The following is a 20,004-nucleotide window of genomic DNA, read 5'->3' as shown; positions in this document are numbered from 1 at the left end:
TCTTCGCGCAAAGACGGTTGTACCGCTCACAGTGCTCTCTTAGCGCCGCTTCTGCCGAAAGAAGCCCGGGAGCGGCGCTTAACTCCGGAGAGCATCGTCCCTTCGTCTTTAGCGTCTTTTGTGGTCTACATCCTAGCAGAAAGCTTTTCCACTCTGTCTGGCAAGGAAAACATGCGCCAGCACAGAAAACATCTCCCATCGTGTTCTGGACGTTGCACGGAGGTCTGCCAAGTGTTTGCATAAAGAAATGAAAAGTGGTCCAAAATAACTTCCTATCGAATGTTCATGTGATTGGAAAAGTCAGGAAAGTGGTAAGGTACTGTTTTCTATCAGTTGGCAAGCTGCGCACACAATCCCAGTGTTGTACAGCTTCCTTCTTCACCTTTCCGATGCTGCCGCTCTCTCCGGCTCCCGGAGCCGAAGAAGCGGCTTCTTCGCGCAAAGACGATTGTACCGCTCACAGTGCTCTCTTAGCGCCGCTTCTGCCGAAAGAAGCCCGGGAGCGGCGCTTAACTCCGGAGAGCATCGTCCCTTCGTCTTTAGTGTCTTTTGTGGTCTACATCCTAGCAGAAAGCTTTTCCACTCTGTCTGGCAAGGAAAACATGCGCCAGCACAGAAAACATCTCCCATCGTGTTCTGGACGTTGCACGGAGGTCTGCAAAGTGTTTGCATAAAGAAATGAAAAGTTGTCCAAAATAACTTCCTATCGAATGTTCATGTGATTGGAAAAGTCAGGAAAGTGGTAAGTTACTGTTTTCTATCAGTTGGCAAGCTGCGCACACAATCCCAGTGTTGTACAGCTTCCTTCTTCACCTTTCCGATGCTGCCGCTCTCTCCGGCTCCCGGAGCCGAAGAAGCGGCTTCTTCGCGCTAAGGCGATTGTACCGCTCACAGCGCTCTCTTAGCGCCGCTTCTGCGGAAAGAAGCCCGGGAGCGGTGCTTAGCTCCGGAGAGCATCGTCCCTTCGTCTTTAGCGTCTTTTGTGGTCTACATCCTAGCAGAAAGCTTTTCCACTCTGTCTGGCAAGGAAAACCTGCGCCAGCACAGAAAACATCTCCCATCGTGTTCTGGACGTTGTACGGAGGTCTGCCAAGTGTTTGACAAGAAGAGAAGAAATGTTGTCCAAAACAGCTTCCAATCGAATATTCATGTGATTGGAAACGTCAGGAAAGTGTAAGGTACTGTTTTCTATCAGTTGGCAAGCTGCGCACACAATCCCAGTGTTGTACAGCTTCCTTCTTCACCTTTCCGATGCTGCCGCTCTCTCCGGCTCCCGGAGCCGAAGAAGCGGCTTCTTCGCGCAAAGACGATTGTACCGCTCACAGTGCTCTCTTAGCGCCGCTTCTGCCGAAAGAAGCCCGGGAGCGGTGCTTAGCTCCGGAGAGCCTCGTACCTTCGTCTTTAGCGTCTCTTGTGGTCTACATCCTAGCAGAAAGCTTTTCCACTCTGTCTGGCAAGGAAAACATGCGCCAGCACAGAAAACATCTCCCATCGTGTTCTGGACGTTGCACGGAGGTCTGCCAAGTGTTTGCATAAAGAAATGAAAAGTGGTCCAAAATAACTTCCTATCGAATGTTCATGTGATTGGAAAAGTCAGGAAAGTGGTAAGGTACTGTTTTCTATCAGTTGGCAAGCTGCGCACACAATCCCAGTGTTGTACAGCTTCCTTCTTCACCTTTCCGATGCTGCCGCTCTCTCCGGCTCCCGGAGCCGAAGAAGCGGCTTCTTCGCGCAAAGGCGATTGTACCGCTCACAGTGCTCTCTTAGCGCCGCTTCTGCCGAAAGAAGCCCGGGAGCGGTGCTTAGCTCCGGAGAGCATCGTCCCTTCGTCTTTAGCGTCTTTTGTGGTCTACATCCTAGCAGAAAGCTTTTCCACTCTGTCTGGCAAGGAAAACATGCGCCAGCACAGAAAACATCTCCCATCGTGTTCTGGACGTTGCACGGAGGTCTGCCAAGTGTTTGCATAAAGAAATGAAAAGTTGTCCAAAATAACTTCCTATCGAATGTTCATGTGATTGGAAAAGTCAGGAAAGTGGTAAGGTACTCTTTTCTATCAGTTGGCAAGCTGCGCACACAATCCCAGTGTTGTACAGCTTCCTTCTTCACCTTTCCGATGCTGCCGCTCTCTCCGGCTCCCGGAGCCGAAGAAGCGGCTTCTTCGCGCAAAGACGCTTGTACCGCTCACAGTGCTCTCTTAGCGCCGCTTCTGCCGAAAGAAGCCCGGGAGCGGCGCTTAACTCTGGAGAGCATCGTCCCTTCGTCTTTAGCGTCTTTTGTGGTCTACATCCTAGCAGAAAGCTTTTCCACTCTGTCTGGCAAGGAAAACATGCGCCAGCACAGAAAACATCTCCCATCGTGTTCTGGACGTTGCACGGAGGTCTGCCAAGTGTTTGCATAAAGAAATGAAAAGTTGTCCAAAATAACTTCCTATCGAATGTTCATGTGATTGGAAAAGTCAGGAAAGTTGTAAGGTACTGTTTTCTATCAGTTGGCAAGCTGCGCACACAATCCCAGTGTTGTACAGCTTCCTTCTTCACCTTTCCGATGCTGCCGCTCTCTCCGGCTCCCGGAGCCGAAGAAGCGGCTTCTTCGCGCAAAGACGATTGTACCGCTCACAGTGCTCTCTTAGCGCGGCTTCTGCCGAAAGAAGCCCGGGAGCGGCGCTTAGCTCCGGAGAGCATCGTCCCTTCGTCTTCAGCGACTTTTGTGGTCTACATCCTAGCAGAAAGCTTTTCCACTCTGTCTGGCAAGGAAAACATGCGCCAGCGCAGAAAACATCTCCCATCGTGTTCTGGACGTTGCACGGAGGTCTGCCAAGTGTTTGCATAAAGAAATGAAAGGTTGTCCAAAAGAGCTTCCAATCGAATATTCCTGTGTTTGGAAAAGTCAGGAAAGTGTAAGGTACTGTTTTCTATCAGTTGGCAAGCTGCGCACACAATCCCAGTGTTGTACAGCTTCCTTCTTCACCTTTCCGATGCTGCCGCTCTCTCCGGCTCCCGGAGCCGAAGAAGCGGCTTCTTCGCGCAAAGACGATTGTACCGCTCACAGTGCTCTCTTAGCGCCGCTTCTGCCGAAAGAAGCCCGGGAGCGGCGCTTAGCTCCGGAGAGCATCGTCCCTTCGTCTTTAGCGTCTTTTGTGGTCTACATCCTAGCAGAAAGCTTTTCCACTCTGTCTGGCAAGGAAAACATGCGCCAGCGCAGAAAACATCTCCCATCGTGTTCTGGACATTGCACGGAGGTCTGCCAAGTGTTTGAAAGAAACAATAAAAAAGTTGTCCAAAACAGCTTCCAATCGAATATTCATGTGATTGGAAAAGTCAGGAAAGTGTAAGGTACTGTTTTCTATCAGTTGGCAAGCTGCGCACACAATCCCAGTGTTGTACAGCTTCCTTCTTCACCTTTCCGATGCTGCCGCTCTCTCCGGCTCCCGGAGCCGAAGAAGCGGCTTCTTCGCGCAAAGACGATTGTACCGCTCACAGTGCTCTCTTAGCGCCGCTTCTGCCGAAAGAAGCCCGGGAGCGGCGCTTAACTCCGGAGAGCATCGTCCCTTCGTCTTTAGCGTCTTTTGTGGTCTACATCCTAGCAGAAAGCTTTTCCACTCTGTCTGGCAAGGAAAACCTGCGCCAGCACAGAAAACATCTCCCATCGTGTTCTGGACGTTGCACGGAGGTCTGCCAAGTGTTTGAAAGAAACAATAAAAAAGTTGTCGAAAATAACTTCCTATCGAATGTTCATGTGATTGGAAAAGTCAGGAAAGTGGTAAGGTACTGTTTTCTATCAGTTGGCAAGCTGCGCACACAATCCCAGTGTTGTACAGCTTCCTTCTTCACCTTTCCGATGCTGCCGCTCTCTCCGGCTCCCGGAGCCGAAGAAGCGGCTTCTTCGCGCAAAGACGCTTGTACCGCTCACAGTGCTCTCTTAGCGCCGCTTCTGCCGAAAGAAGCCCGGGAGCGGCGCTTAACTCCGGAGAGCATCGTACCTTCGTCTTTAGCGTCTTTTGTGGTCTACATCCTAGCAGAAAGCTTTTCCACTCTGTCTGGCAAGGAAAACCTGCGCCAGCACAGAAAACATCTCCCATCGTATTCTGGACGTTGCACGGATGTCTGCCAAGTGTTTGAAAGAAACAAAGAAAAGTTGTCCAAAACAGTTTCCAATCGAATATTCATGTGATTGGAAACGTCAGGAAAGTGGTTAGGTACTGTTTTCTATCAGTTGGCAAGCTGCGCACACAATCCCAGTGTTGTACAGCTTCCTTCTTCACCTTTCCGATGCTGCCGCTCTCTCCGGCTCCCGGAGCCGAAGAAGCGGCTTCTTCGCGCAAAGACGATTGTACCGCTCACAGTGCTCTCTTAGCGCCGCTTCTGCCGAAAGAAGCCCGGGAGCGGTGCTTAGCTCCGGAGAGCCTCGTACCTTCGTCTTTAGCGTCTCTTGTGGTCTACATCCTAGCAGAAAGCTTTTCCACTCTGTCTGGCAAGGAAAACCTGCGCCAGCACAGAAAACATCTCCCATCGTGTTCTGGACGTTGCACGGAGGTCTGCCAAGTGTTTGCATAAAGAAATGAAAAGTTGTCCAAAATAACTTCCTATCGAATGTTCATGTGATTGGAAAAGTCAGGAAAGTGGTAAGGTACTGTTTTCTATCAGTTGGCAAGCTGCGCACACAATCCCAGTGTTGTACAGCTTCCTTCTTCACCTTTCCGATGCTGCCGCTCTCTCCGGCTCCCGGAGCCGAAGAAGCGGCTTCTTCGCGCAAAGACGATTGTACCGCTCACAGTGCTCTCTTAGCGCCGCTTCTGCCAAAAGAAGCCCGGGAGCGGTGCTTAGCTCCGGAGAGCCTCGTACCTTCGTCTTTAGCGTCTTTTGTGGTCTACATCCTAGCAGAAAGCTTTTCCACTCTGTCTGGCAAGGAAAACCTGCGCCAGCACAGAAAACATCTCCCATCGTGTTCTGGACGTTGTACGGAGGTCTGCCAAGTGTTTGCATAAAGAAATGAAAAGTTGTCCAAAATAACTTCCTATCGAATGTTCATGTGATTGGAAAAGTCAGGAAAGTGGTAAGGTACTGTTTTCTATCAGTTGGCAAGCTGCGCACACAATCCCAGTGTTGTACAGCTTCCTTCTTCACCTTTCCGATGCTGCCGCTCTCTCCGGCTCCCGGAGCCGAAGAAGCGGCTTCTTCGCGCAAAGACGATTGTACCGCTCACAGTGCTCTCTTAGCGCCGCTTCTGCCGAAAGAAGCCCGGGAGCGGCGCTTAACTCCGGAGAGCATCGTACCTTCGTCTTTAGCGTCTTTTGTGGTCTACATCCTAGCAGAAAGCTTTTCCACTCTGTCTGGCAAGGAAAACATGCGCCAGCACAGAAAACATCTCCCATCGTGTTCTGGACGTTGTACGGAGGTCTGCCAAGTGTTTGAAAGAAACAAAGAAAAGTTGTCCAAAACAGCTTCCAATCGAATATACATGTGATTGGAAACGTCAGGAAAGTGGTTAGGTACTGTTTTCTATCAGTTGGCAAGCTGCGCACACAATCCCAGTGTTGTACAGCTTCCTTCTTCACCTTTCCGATGCTGCCGCTCTCTCCGGCTCCCGGAGCCGAAGAAGCGGCTTCTTCGCGCAAAGACGATTGTACCGCTCACAGTGCTCTCTTAGCGCCGCTTCTGCCGAAAGAAGCCCGGGAGCGGTGCTTAGCTCCGGAGAGCCTCGTACCTTCGTCTTTAGCGTCTCTTGTGGTCTACATCCTAGCAGAAAGCTTTTCCACTCTGTCTGGCAAGGAAAACCTGCGCCAGCACAGAAAACATCTCCCATCGTGTTCTGGACGTTGTACGGAGGTCTGCCAAGTGTTTGAAATAAACAAAGAGAAGTTGTCCAAAAGAGCTTCCAATCGAATATTCCTGTGTTTGGAAATGTCAGGAAAGTGTAAGGTACTGTTTTCTATCAGTTGGCAAGCTGCGCACACAATCCCAGTGTTGTACAGCTTCCTTCTTCACCTTTCCGATGCTGCCGCTCTCTCCGGCTCCCGGAGCCGAAGAAGCGGCTTCTTCGCGCAAAGACGATTGTACCGCTCACAGTGCTCTCTTAGCGCCGCTTCTGCCGAAAGGAGCCCGGCAGCGGCGCTTAGCTCCGGAGAGCATCGTCCCTTCGTCTTTAGCGTCTCTTGTGGTCTACATCCTAGCAGAAAGCTTTTCCACTCTGTCTGGCAAGGAAAACATGCGCGAGCACAGAAAACATCTCCCATCGTGTTCTGGACGTTGCACGGAGGTCTGCCAAGTGTTTGAAAGAAACAATAAAAAAGTTGTCCAAAACAGCTTCCAATCGAATATTCATGTGATTGGAAAAGTCAGGAAAGTGTAAGGTACTGTTTTCTATCAGTTGGCAAGCTGCGCACACAATCCCAGTGTTGTACAGCTTCCTTCTTCACCTTTCCGATGCTGCCGCTCTCTCCGGCTCCCGGAGCCGAAGAAGCGGCTTCTTCGCGCAAAGACGATTGTACCGCTCACAGTGCTCTCTTAGCGCCGCTTCTGCCGAAAGAAGCCCGGGAGCGGCGCTTAGCTCCGGAGAGCATCGTCCCTTCGTCTTTAGCGTCTTTTGTGGTCTACATCCTAGCAGAAAGCTTTTCCACTCTGTCTGGCAAGGAAAACATGCGCCAGCACAGAAAACATCTCCCATCGTGTTCTGGACGTTGCACGGAGGTCTGCCAAGTGTTTGAAAGAAACAATAAAAAAGTTGTCGAAAATAAATTCCTATCGAATGTTCATGTGATTGGAAAAGTCAGGAAAGTGGTAAGGTACTGTTTTCTATCAGTTGGCAAGCTGCGCACACAATCCCAGTGTTGTACAGCTTCCTTCTTCACCTTTCCGATGCTGCCGCTCTCTCCGGCTCCCGGAGCCGAAGAAGCGGCTTCTTCGCGCAAAGACGATTGTACCGCTCACAGTGCTCTCTTAGCGCCGCTTCTGCCGAAAGAAGCCCGGGAGCGGCGCTTAGCTCCGGAGAGCATCGTACCTTCGTCTTTAGCGTCTTTTGTGGTCTACATCCTAGCAGAAAGCTTTTCCACTCTGTCTGGCAAGGAAAACATGCGCCAGCACAGAAAACATCTCCCATCGTGTTCTGGACGTTGCACGGAGGTCTGCCAAGTGTTTGAAAGAAACAAAGAAAAGTTGTCCAAAACAGCTTCCAATCGAATATTCATGTGATTGGAAAAGTCAGGAAAGTGGTAAGGTACTGTTTTCTATCAGTTGGCAAGCTGCGCACACAATCCCAGTGTTGTACAGCTTCCTTCTTCACCTTTCCGATGCTGCCGCTCTCTCCGGCTCCCGGAGTCGAAGAAGCGGCTTCTTCGCGCAAAGACGATTGTACCGCTCACAGTGCTCTCTTAGCGCCGCTTCTGCCGAAAGAAGCCCGGGAGCGGTGCTTAGCTCCGGAGAGCCTCGTACCTTCGTCTTTAGCGTCTCTTGTGGTCTACATCCTAGCAGAAAGCTTTTCCACTCAGTCTGGCAAGGAAAACCTGCGCCAGCGCAGAAAACATCTCCCATCGTGTTCTGGACGTTGCACGGAGGTCTGCCAAGTGTTTGCATAAAGAAATGAAAAGTTGTCCAAAATAACTTCCTATCGAATGTTCATGTGATTGGAAAAGTCAGGAAAGTGGTAAGGTACTGTTTTCTATCAGTTGGCAAGCTGCGCACACAATCCCAGTGTTGTACAGCTTCCTTCTTCACCTTTCCGATGCTGCCGCTCTCTCCGGCTCCCGGAGCCGAAGAAGCGGCTTATTCGCGCAAAGACGATTGTACCGCTCACAGTGCTCTCTTAGCGCGGCTTCTGCCGAAAGAAGCCCGGGAGCGGCGCTTAGATCCGGAGAGCATCGTCCCTTCGTCTTTAGCGTCTTTTGTGGTCTACATCCTAGCAGAAAGCTTTTCCACTCTGTCTGGCAGGGAAAACATGCGCCAGCACAGAAAACATCTCCCATCGTGTTCTGGACGTTGCACGGAGGTCTGCCAAGTGTTTGAAAGAAACAAAGAAAAGTTGTCCAAAACAGCTTCCAATCGAATATTCATGTGATTGGAAAAGTCAGGAAAGTGGTAAGGTACTGTTTTCTATCAGTTGGCAAGCTGCGCACACAATCCCAGTGTTGTACAGCTTCCTTCTTCACCTTTCCGATGCTGCCGCTCTCTCCGGCTCCCGGAGCCGAAGAAGCGGCTTCTTCGCGCAAAGACGATTGTACCGCTCACAGTGCTCTCTTAGCGCCGCTTCTGCCGAAAGAAGCCCGGGAGCGGCGCTTAGCTCCGGAGAGCCTCGTCCCTTCGTCTTTAGCGTCTTTTGTGGTCTACATCCTAGCAGAAAGCTTTTCCACTCAGTCTGGCAAGGAAAACCTGCGCCAGCGCAGAAAACATCTCCCATCGTGTTCTGGACGTTGCACGGAGGTCTGCAAAGTGTTTGCATAAAGAAATGAAAAGTTGTCCAAAATAACTTCCTATCGAATGTTCATGTGATTGGAAAAGTCAGGAAAGTGGTAAGGTACTGTTTTCTATCAGTTGGCAAGCTGCGCACACAATCCCAGTGTTGTACAGCTTCCTTCTTCACCTTTCCGATGCTGCCGCTCTCTCCGGCTCCCGGAGCCGAAGAAGCGGCTTCTTCGCGCAAAGGCGATTGTACCGCTCACAGTGCTCTCTTAGCGCCGCTTCTGCCGAAAGAAGCCCGGGAGCGGTGCTTAGCTCCGGAGAGCATCGTACCTTCGTCTTTAGCGTCTTTTGTGGTCTACATCCTAGCAGAAAGCTTTTCCACTCTGTCTGGCAAGGAAAACATGCGCCAGCACAGAAAACATCTCCCATCGTGTTCTGGACGTTGTACGGAGGTCTGCCAAGTGTTTGACAAGAAGAGAAGAAATGTTGTCCAATACAGCTTCCAATCGAATATTCATGTGATTGGAAAAGTCAGGAAAGTGGTAAGGTACTGTTTTCTATCAGTTGGCAAGCTGCGCACACAATCCCAGTGTTGTACAGCTTCCTTCTTCACCTTTCCGATGCTGCCGCTCTCTCCGGCTCCCGGAGCCGAAGAAGCGGCTTCTTCGCGCAAAGACGCTTGTACCGCTCACAGTGCTCTCTTAGCGCCGCTTCTGCCGAAAGAAGCCCGGGAGCGGCGCTTAACTCCGGAGAGCATCGTCCCTTCGTCTTTAGCGTCTTTTGTGGTCTACATCCTAGCAGAAAGCTTTTCCACTCTGTCTGGCAAGGAAAACCTGCGCCAGCACAGAAAACATCTCCCATCGTGTTCTGGACGTTGCACGGAGGTCTGCCAAGTGTTTGAAAGAAACAAAGAAAAGTTGTCCAAAACAGCTTCCAATCGAATATTCATGTGATTGGAAACGTCAGGAAAGTGGTTAGGTACTGTTTTCTATCAGTTGGCAAGCTGCGCACACAATCCCAGTGTTGTACAGCTTCCTTCTTCACCTTTCCGATGCTGCCGCTCTCTCCGGCTCCCGGAGCCGAAGAAGCGGCTTCTTCGCGCAAAGACGATTGTACCGCTCACAGTGCTCTCTTAGCGCCGCTTCTGCCGAAAGAAGCCCGGGAGCGGTGCTTAGCTCCGGAGAGCCTCGTACCTTCGTCTTTAGCGTCTCTTGTGGTCTACATCCTAGCAGAAAGCTTTTCCACTCTGTCTGGCAAGGAAAACCTGCGCCAGCACAGAAAACATCTCCCATCGTGTTCTGGACGTTGTACGGAGGTCTGCCAAGTGTTTGCATAAAGAAATGAAAAGTTGTCCAAAATAACTTCCTATCGAATGTTCATGTGATTGGAAAAGTCAGAAAAGTGGTAAGGTACTGTTTTCTATCAGTTGGCAAGCTGCGCACACAATCCCAGTGTTGTACAGCTTCCTTCTTCACCTTTCCGATGCTGCCGCTCTCTCCGGCTCCCGGAGCCGAAGAAGCGGCTTCTTCGCGCAAAGACGATTGTACCGCTCACAGTGCTCTCTTAGCGCCGCTTCTGCCGAAAGAAGCCCGGGAGCGGCGCTTAACTCCGGAGAGCATCGTCCCTTCGTCTTTAGCGTCTTTTGTGGTCTACATCCTAGCAGAAAGCTTTTCCACTCTGTCTGGCAAGGAAAACATGCGCCAGCACAGAAAACATCTCCCATCGTGTTCTGGACGTTGCACGGAGGTCTGCCAAGTGTTTGCATAAAGAAATGAAAAGTTGTCCAAAATAAATTCCTATCGAATGTTCATGTGATTGGAAAAGTCAGGAAAGTGGTAAGGTACTGTTTTCTATCAGTTGGCAAGCTGCGCACACAATCCCAGTGTTGTACAGCTTCCTTCTTCACCTTTCCGATGCTGCCGCTCTCTCCGGCTCCCGGAGCCGAAGAAGCGGCTTCTTCGCGCAAAGATGATTGTACCGCTCACAGTGCTCTCTTAGCGCCGCTTCTGCCGAAAGAAGCCCGGGAGCGGCGCTTAACTCCGGAGAGCATCGTCCCTTCGTCTTTAGCGTCTTTTGTGGTCTACATCCTAGCAGAAAGCTTTTCCACTCTGTCTGGCAAGGAAAACATGCGCCAGCACAGAAAACATCTCCCATCGTGTTCTGGACGTTGCACGGAGGTCTGCCAAGTGTTTGCATAAAGAAATGAAAAGTTGTCCAAAATAACTTCCTATCGAATGTTCATGTGATTGGAAAAGTCAGGAAAGTGGTAAGGTACTGTTTTCTATCAGTTGGCAAGCTGCGCACACAATCCCAGTGTTGTACAGCTTCCTTCTTCACCTTTCTGATGCTGCCGCTCTCTCCGGCTCCCGGAGCCGAAGAAGCGGCTTCTTCGCGCAAAGACGCTTGTACCGCTCACAGTGCTCTCTTAGCGCCGCTTCTGCCGAAAGAAGCCCGGGAGCGGCGCTTAACTCCGGAGAGCATCGTCCCTTCGTCTTTAGCGTCTTTTGTGGTCTACATCCTAGCAGAAAGCTTTTCCACTCTGTCTGGCAAGGAAAACATGCGCCAGCACAGAAAACATCTCCCATCGTGTTCTGGACGTTGTACGGAGGTCTGCCAAGTGTTTGCATAAAGAAATGAAAAGTTGTCCAAAATAACTTCCTATCGAATGTTCATGTGATTGGAAAAGTCAGGAAAGTGGTAAGGTACTGTTTTCTATCAGTTGGCAAGCTGCGCACACAATCCCAGTGTTGTACAGCTTCCTTCTTCACCTTTCCGATGCTGCCGCTCTCTCCGGCTCCCGGAGCCGAAGAAGCGGCTTCTTCGCGCAAACGCGATTGTACCGCTCACAGTGCTCTCTTAGCGCCGCTTCTGCCGAAAGAAGCCCGGGAGCGGTGCTTAGCTCCGGAGAGCATCGTACCTTCGTCTTTAGCGTCTTTTGTGGTCTACATCCTAGCAGAAAGCTTTTCCACTCTGTCTGGCAAGGAAAACCTGCGCCAGCACAGAAAACATCTCCCATCGTGTTCTGGACGTTGTACGGAGGTCTGCCAAGTGTTTGACAAGAAGAGAAGAAATGTTGTCCAAAACAGCTTCCAATCGAATATTCATGTGATTGGAAAAGTCAGGAAAGTGGTAAGGTACTGTTTTCTATCAGTTGGCAAGCTGCGCACACAATCCCAGTGTTGTACAGCTTCCTTCTTCACCTTTCCGATGCTGCCGCTCTCTCCGGCTCCTGGAGCCGAAGAAGCGGCTTCTTCGCACAAAGACGCTTGTACCGCTCACAGTGCTCTCTTAGCGCGGCTTCTGCCGAAAGAAGCCCGGGAGCGGCGCTTAACTCCGGAGAGCATCGTCCCTTCGTCTTTAGCGTCTTTTGTGGTCTACATCCTAGCAGAAAGCTTTTCCACTCTGTCTGGCAAGGAAAACCTGCGCCAGCACAGAAAACATCTCCCATCGTGTTCTGGACGTTGTACGGAGGTCTGCCAAGTGTTTGACAAGAAGAGAAGAAATGTTGTCCAAAACAGCTTCCAATCGAATATTCATGTGATTGGAAAAGTCAGGAAAGTGGTAAGGTACTGTTTTCTATCAGTTGGCAAGCTGCGCACACAATCCCAGTGTTGTACAGCTTCCTTCTTCACCTTTCCGATGCTGCCGCTCTCTCCGGCTCCCGGAGCCGAAGAAGCGGCTTCTTCGCGCAAAGACGCTTGTACCGCTCACAGTGCTCTCTTAGCGCGGCTTCTGCCGAAAGAAGCCCGGGAGCGGCGCTTAACTCCGGAGAGCATCGTCCCTTCGTCTTTAGCGTCTTTTGTGGTCTACATCCTAGCAGAAAGCTTTTCCACTCTGTCTGGCAAGGAAAACCTGCGCCAGCACAGAAAACATCTCCCATCGTGTTCTGGACGTTGTACAGATGTCTGCCAAGTGTTTGAAAGAAACAAAGAAAAGTTGTCCAAAACAGCTTCCAATCGAATATTCATGTGATTGGAAACGTCAGGAAAGTGTAAGGTACTGTTTTCTATCAGTTGGCAAGCTGCGCACACAATCCCAGTGTTGTACAGCTTCCTTCTTCACCTTTCCGATGCTGCCGCTCTCTCCGGCTCCCGGAGCCGAAGAAGCGGCTTCTTCGTGCAAAGACGATTGTACCGCTCACAGTGCTCTCTTAGCGCCGCTTCTGCCGAAAGAAGCCCGGGAGCGGCGCTTAACTCCGGAGAGCATCGTCCCTTCGTCTTTAGCGTCTTTTGTGGTCTACATCCTAGCAGAAAGCTTTTCCACTCTGTCTGGCAAGGAAAACATGCGCCAGCACTGAAAACATCTCCCATCGTGTTCTGGACGTTGTACGGAGGTCTGCCAAGTGTTTGCATAAAGAAATGAAAAGTTGTCCAAAATAACTTCCTATCGAATGTTCATGTGATTGGAAAAGTCAGGAAAGTGGTAAGGTACTGTTTTCTATCAGTTGGCAAGCTGCGCACACAATCCCAGTGTTTTACAGCTTCCTTCTTCACCTTTCCGATGCTGCCGCTCTCTCCGGCTCCCGGAGCCGAAGAAGCGGCTTCTTCGCGCAAAGGCGATTGTACCGCTCACAGTGCTCTCTTAGCGCCGCTTCTGCCGAAAGAAGCCCGGGAGCGGTGCTTAGCTCCGGAGAGCATCGTACCTTCGTCTTTAGCGTCTTTTGTGGTCTACATCCTAGCAGAAAGCTTTTCCACTCTGTCTGGCAAGGAAAACCTGCGCCAGCACAGAAAACATCTCCCATCGTGTTCTGGACGTTGTACGGAGGTCTGCCAAGTGTTTGACAAGAAGAGAAGAAATGTTGTCCAAAACAGCTTCCAATCGAATATTCATGTGATTGGAAAAGTCAGGAAAGTGGTAAGGTACTGTTTTCTATCAGTTGGCAAGCTGCGCACACAATCCCAGTGTTGTACAGCTTCCTTCTTCACCTTTCCGATGCTGCCGCTCTCTCCGGCTCCCGGAGCCGAAGAAGCGGCTTCTTCGCGCAAAGACGCTTGTACCGCTCACAGTGCTCTCTTAGCGCGGCTTCTGCCGAAAGAAGCCCGGGAGCGGCGCTTAGCTCCGGAGAGCATCGTCCCTTCGTCTTTAGCGTCTTTTGTGGTCTACATCCTAGCAGAAAGCTTTTCCACTCTGTCTGGCAAGGAAAACATGCGCCAGCACAGAAAACATCTCCCATCGTGTTCTGGACGTTGTACGGATGTCTGCCAAGTGTTTGAAAGAAACAAAGAAAAGTTGTCCAAAACAGCTTCCAATCGAATATTCATGTGATTGGAAACGTCAGGAAAGTGTAAGGTACTGTTTTCTATCAGTTGGCAAGCTGCGCACACAATCCCAGTGTTGTACAGCTTCCTTCTTCACCTTTCCGATGCTGCCGCTCTCTCCGGCTCCCGGAGCCGAAGAAGCGGCTTCTTCGCGCAAAGGCGATTGTACCGCTCACAGTGCTCTCTTAGCGCCGCTTCTGCCGAAAGAAGCCCGGGAGCGGTGCTTAGCTCCGGAGAGCCTCGTACCTTCGTCTTTAGCGTCTCTTGTGGTCTACATCCTAGCAGAAAGCTTTTCCACTCTGTCTGGCAAGGAAAACATGCGCCAGCGCAGAAAACATCTCCCATCGTGTTCTGGACGTTGCACGGAGGTCTGCCAAGTGTTTGCATAAAGAAATGAAAAGTTGTCCAAAATAACTTCCTATCGAATGTTCATGTGATTGGAAAAGTCAGGAAAGTGGTAAGGTACTGTTTTCTATCAGTTGGCAAGCTGCGCACACAATCCCAGTGTTGTACAGCTTCCTTCTTCACCTTTCCGATGCTGCCGCTCTCTCCGGCTCCCGGAGCCGAAGAAGCGGCTTCTTCGCGCAAAGACGGTTGTACCGCTCACAGTGCTCTCTTAGCGCCGCTTCTGCCGAAAGAAGCCCGGGAGCGGCGCTTAACTCCGGAGAGCATCGTCCCTTCGTCTTTAGCGTCTTTTGTGGTCTACATCCTAGCAGAAAGCTTTTCCACTCTGTCTGGCAAGGAAAACATGCGCCAGCACAGAAAACATCTCCCATCGTGTTCTGGACGTTGCACGGAGGTCTGCCAAGTGTTTGCATAAAGAAATGAAAAGTTGTCCAAAATAACTTCCTATCGAATGTTCATGTGATTGGAAAAGTCAGGAAAGTGGTAAGGTACTGTTTTCTATCAGTTGGCAAGCTGCGCACACAATCCCAGTGTTGTACAGCTTCCTTCTTCACCTTTCCGATGCTGCCGCTCTCTCCGGCTCCCGGAGCCGAAGAAGCGGCTTCTTCACGCAAAGACGATTGTACCGCTCACAGTGCTCTCTTAGCGCCGCTTCTGCCGAAAGAAGCCCGGGAGCGGTGCTTAGCTCCGGAGAGCATCGTCCCTTCGTCTTTAGCGTCTTTTGTGGTCTACATCCTAGCAGAAAGCTTTTCCACTCTGTCTGGCAAGGAAAACCTGCGCCAGCACAGAAAACATCTCCCATCGTGTTCTGGACGTTGCACGGAGGTCTGCCAAGTGTTTGCATAAAGAAATGAAAAGTTGTCCAAAATAACTTCCTATCGAATGTTCATGTGATTGGAAAAGTCAGGAAAGTTGTAAGGTACTGTTTTCTATCAGTTGGCAAGCTGCGCACACAATCCCAGTGTTGTACAGCTTCCTTCTTCACCTTTCCGATGCTGCCGCTCTCTCCGGCTCCCGGAGCCGAAGAAGCGGCTTCTTCGCGCAAAGACGATTGTACCGCTCACAGTGCTCTCTTAGCGCCGCTTCTGCCGAAAGAAGCCCGGGAGCGGTGCTTAGCTCCGGAGAGCCTCGTACCTTCGTCTTTAGCGTCTCTTGTGGTCTACATCCTAGCAGAAAGCTTTTCCACTCTGTCTGGCAAGGAAAACCTGCGCCAGCACAGAAAACATCTCCCATCGTGTTCTGGACGTTGTACGGAGGTCTGCCAAGTGTTTGCATAAAGAAATGAAAAGTTGTCCAAAATAACTTCCTATCGAATGTTCATGTGATTGGAAAAGTCAGAAAAGTGGTAAGGTACTGTTTTCTATCAGTTGGCAAGCTGCGCACACAATCCCAGTGTTGTACAGCTTCCTTCTTCACCTTTCCGATGCTGCCGCTCTCTCCGGCTCCCGGAGCCGAAGAAGCGGCTTCTTCGCGCAAAGACGATTGTACCGCTCACAGTGCTCTCTTAGCGCTGCTTCTGCCGAAAGAAGCCCGGGAGCGGCGCTTAACTCCGGAGAGCATCGTCCCTTCGTCTTTAGCGTCTTTTGTGGTCTACATCCTAGCAGAAAGCTTTTCCACTCTGTCTGGCAAGGAAAACATGCGCCAGCACAGAAAACATCTCCCATCGTGTTCTGGACGTTGCACGGAGGTCTGCCAAGTGTTTGCATAAAGAAATGAAAAGTTGTCCAAAATAACTTCCTATCGAATGTTCATGTGATTGGAAAAGTCAGGAAAGTGGTAAGGTACTGTTTTCTATCAGTTGGCAAGCTGCGCACACAATCCCAGTGTTGTACAGCTTCCTTCTTCACCTTTCCGATGCTGCCGCTCTCTCCGGCTCCCGGAGCCGAAGAAGCGGCTTCTTCGCGCAAAGACGATTGTACCGCTCACAGTGCTCTCTTAGCGCCGCTTCTGCCGAAAGAAGCCCGGGAGCGGCGCTTAACTCCGGAGAGGATCGTCCCTTCGTCTTTAGCGTGTTTTGTGGTCTACATCCTAGCAGAAAGCTTTTCCACTCTGTCTGGCAAGGAAAACATGCGCCAGCACAGAAAACATCTCCCATCGTGTTCTGGACGTTGCACGGAGGTCTGCCAAGTGTTTGCATAAAGAAATGAAAAGTTGTCCAAAATAACTTCCTATCGAATGTTCATGTGATTGGAAAAGTCAGGAAAGTGGTAAGGTACTGTTTTCTATCAGTTGGCAAGCTGCGCACACAATCCCAGTGTTGTACAGCTTCCTTCTTCACCTTTCTGATGCTGCCGCTCTCTCCGGCTCCCGGAGCCGAAGAAGCGGCTTCTTCGCGCAAAGACGATTGTACCGCTCACAGTGCTCTCTTAGCGCCGCTTCTGCCGAAAGAAGCCCGGGAGCGGCGCTTAACTCCGGAGAGCATCGTCCCTTCGTCTTTAGCGTCTTTTGTGGTCTACATCCTAGCAGAAAGCTTTTCCACTCTGTCTGGCAAGGAAAACATGCGCCAGCACTGAAAACATCTCCCATCGTGTTCTGGACGTTGTACGGAGGTCTGCCAAGTGTTTGCATAAAGAAATGAAAAGTTGTCCAAAATAACTTCCTATCGAATGTTCATGTGATTGGAAAAGTCAGGAAAGTGGTAAGGTACTGTTTTCTATCAGTTGGCAAGCTGCGCACACAATCCCAGTGTTTTACAGCTTCCTTCTTCACCTTTCCGATGCTGCCGCTCTCTCCGGCTCCCGGAGCCGAAGAAGCGGCTTCTTCGCGCAAAGGCGATTGTACCGCTCACAGTGCTCTCTTAGCGCCGCTTCTGCCGAAAGAAGCCCGGGAGCGGTGCTTAGCTCCGGAGAGCATCGTACCTTCGTCTTTAGCGTCTTTTGTGGTCTACATCCTAGCAGAAAGCTTTTCCACTCTGTCTGGCAAGGAAAACCTGCGCCAGCACAGAAAACATCTCCCATCGTGTTCTGGACGTTGTACGGAGGTCTGCCAAGTGTTTGACAAGAAGAGAAGAAATGTTGTCCAAAACAGCTTCCAATCGAATATTCATGTGATTGGAAAAGTCAGGAAAGTGGTAAGGTACTGTTTTCTATCAGTTGGCAAGCTGCGCACACAATCCCAGTGTTGTACAGCTTCCTTCTTCACCTTTCCGATGCTGCCGCTCTCTCCGGCTCCCGGAGCCGGCGAAGCGGCTTCTTCGCGCAAAGACGCTTGTACCGCTCACAGTGCTCTCTTAGCGCGGCTTCTGCCGAAAGAAGCCCGGGAGCGGCGCTTAACTCCGGAGAGCATCGTCCCTTCGTCTTTAGCGTCTTTTGTGGTCTACATCCTAGCAGAAAGCTTTTCCACTCTGTCTGGCAAGGAAAACATGCGCCAGCACAGAAAACATCTCCCATCGTGTTCTGGACGTTGTACGGATGTCTGCCAAGTGTTTGAAAGAAACAAAGAAAAGTTGTCCAAAACAGCTTCCAATCGAATATTCATGTGATTGGAAACGTCAGGAAAGTGTAAGGTACTGTTTTCTATCAGTTGGCAAGCTGCGCACACAATCCCAGTGTTGTACAGCTTCCTTCTTCACCTTTCTGATGCTGCCGCTCTCTCCGGCTCCCGGAGCCGAAGAAGCGGCTTCTTCGCGCAAAGGCGATTGTACCGCTCACAGTGCTCTCTTAGCGCCGCTTCTGCCGAAAGAAGCCCGGGAGCGGTGCTTAGCTCCGGAGAGCCTCGTACCTTCGTCTTTAGCGTCTCTTGTGGTCTACATCCTAGCAGAAAGCTTTTCCACTCTGTCTGGCAAGGAAAACATGCGCCAGCGCAGAAAACATCTCCCTTCGTGTTCTGGACGTTGCACGGAGGTCTGCCAAGTGTTTGCATAAAGAAATGAAAAGTTGTCCAAAATAACTTCCTATCGAATGTTCATGTGATTGGAAAAGTCAGGAAAGTGGTAAGGTACTGTTTTCTATCAGTTGGCAAGCTGCGCACACAATCCCAGTGTTGTACAGCTTCCTTCTTCACCTTTCCGATGCTGCCGCTCTCTCCGGCTCCCGGAGCCGAAGAAGCGGCTTCTTCGCGCAAAGACGGTTGTACCGCTCACAGTGCTCTCTTAGCGCCGCTTCTGCCGAAAGAAGCCCGGGAGCGGCGCTTAACTCCGGAGAGCATCGTCCCTTCGTCTTTAGCGTCTTTTGTGGTCTACATCCTAGCAGAAAGCTTTTCCACTCTGTCTGGCAAGGAAAACATGCGCCAGCACAGAAAACATCTCCCATCGTGTTCTGGACGTTGCACGGAGGTCTGCCAAGTGTTTGCATAAAGAAATGAAAAGTTGTCCAAAATAACTTCCTATCGAATGTTCATGTGATTGGAAATTCAGGAAAGTGGTAAGGTACTGTTTTCTATCAGTTGGCAAGCTGCGCACACAATCCCAGTGTTGTACAGCTTCCTTCTTCACCTTTCCGATGCTGCCGCTCTCTCCGGCTCCCGGAGCCGAAGAAGCGGCTTCTTCACGCAAAGACGATTGTACCGCTCACAGTGCTCTCTTAGCGCCGCTTCTGCCGAAAGAAGCCCGGGAGCGGTGCTTAGCTCCGGAGAGCATCGTCCCTTCGTCTTTAGCGTCTTTTGTGGTCTACATCCTAGCAGAAAGCTTTTCCACTCTGTCTGGCAAGGAAAACCTGCGCCAGCACAGAAAACATCTCCCATCGTGTTCTGGACGTTGCACGGAGGTCTGCCAAGTGTTTGCATAAAGAAATGAAAAGTTGTCCAAAATAACTTCCTATCGAATGTTCATGTGATTGGAAAAGTCAGGAAAGTTGTAAGGTACTGTTTTCTATCAGTTGGCAAGCTGCGCACACAATCCCAGTGTTGTACAGCTTCCTTCTTCACCTTTCCGATGCTGCCGCTCTCTCCGGCTCCCGGAGCCGAAGAAGCGGCTTCTTCGCGCAAAGACGATTGTACCGCTCACAGTGCTCTCTTAGCGCCGCTTCTGCCGAAAGAAGCCCGGGAGCGGTGCTTAGCTCCGGAGAGCCTCGTACCTTCGTCTTTAGCGTCTCTTGTGGTCTACATCCTAGCAGAAAGCTTTTCCACTCTGTCTGGCAAGGAAAACCTGCGCCAGCACAGAAAACATCTCCCATCGTGTTCTGGACGTTGTACGGAGGTCTGCCAAGTGTTTGCATAAAGAAATGAAAAGTTGTCCAAAATAACTTCCTATCGAATGTTCATGTGATTGGAAAAGTCAGAAAAGTGGTAAGGTACTGTTTTCTATCAGTTGGCAAGCTGCGCACACAATCCCAGTGTTGTACAGCTTCCTTCTTCACCTTTCCGATGCTGCCGCTCTCTCCGGCTCCCGGAGCCGAAGAAGCGGCTTCTTCGCGCAAAGACGATTGTACCGCTCACAGTGCTCTCTTAGCGCCGCTTCTGCCGAAAGAAGCCCGGGAGCGGCGCTTAACTCCGGAGAGCATCGTCCCTTCGTCTTTAGCGTCTTTTGTGGTCTACATCCTAGCAGAAAGCTTTTCCACTCTGTCTGGCAAGGAAAACATGCGCCAGCACAGAAAACATCTCCCATCGTGTTCTGGACGTTGCACGGAGGTCTGCCAAGTGTTTGCATAAAGAAATGAAAAGTTGTCCAAAATAACTTCCTATCGAATGTTCATGTGATTGGAAAAGTCAGGAAAGTGGTAAGGTACTGTTTTCTATCAGTTGGCAAGCTGCGCACACAATCCCAGTGTTGTACAGCTTCCTTCTTCACCTTTCCGATGCTGCCGCTCTCTCCGGCTCCCGGAGCCGAAGAAGCGGCTTCTTCGCGCAAAGACGATTGTACCGCTCACAGTGCTCTCTTAGCGCCGCTTCTGCCGAAAGAAGCCCGGGAGCGGCGCTTAACTCCGGAGAGCATCGTCCCTTCGTCTTTAGCGTGTTTTGTGGTCTACATCCTAGCAGAAAGCTTTTCCACTCTGTCTGGCAAGGAAAACATGCGC

This window comes from Ammospiza nelsoni, chromosome 12 (genome assembly GCF_027579445.1).
Source record: "Ammospiza nelsoni isolate bAmmNel1 chromosome 12, bAmmNel1.pri, whole genome shotgun sequence".
NCBI classification, from domain to species: domain Eukaryota; kingdom Metazoa; phylum Chordata; class Aves; order Passeriformes; family Passerellidae; genus Ammospiza; species Ammospiza nelsoni.
This window is presented reverse-complemented; position numbering follows the sequence as displayed.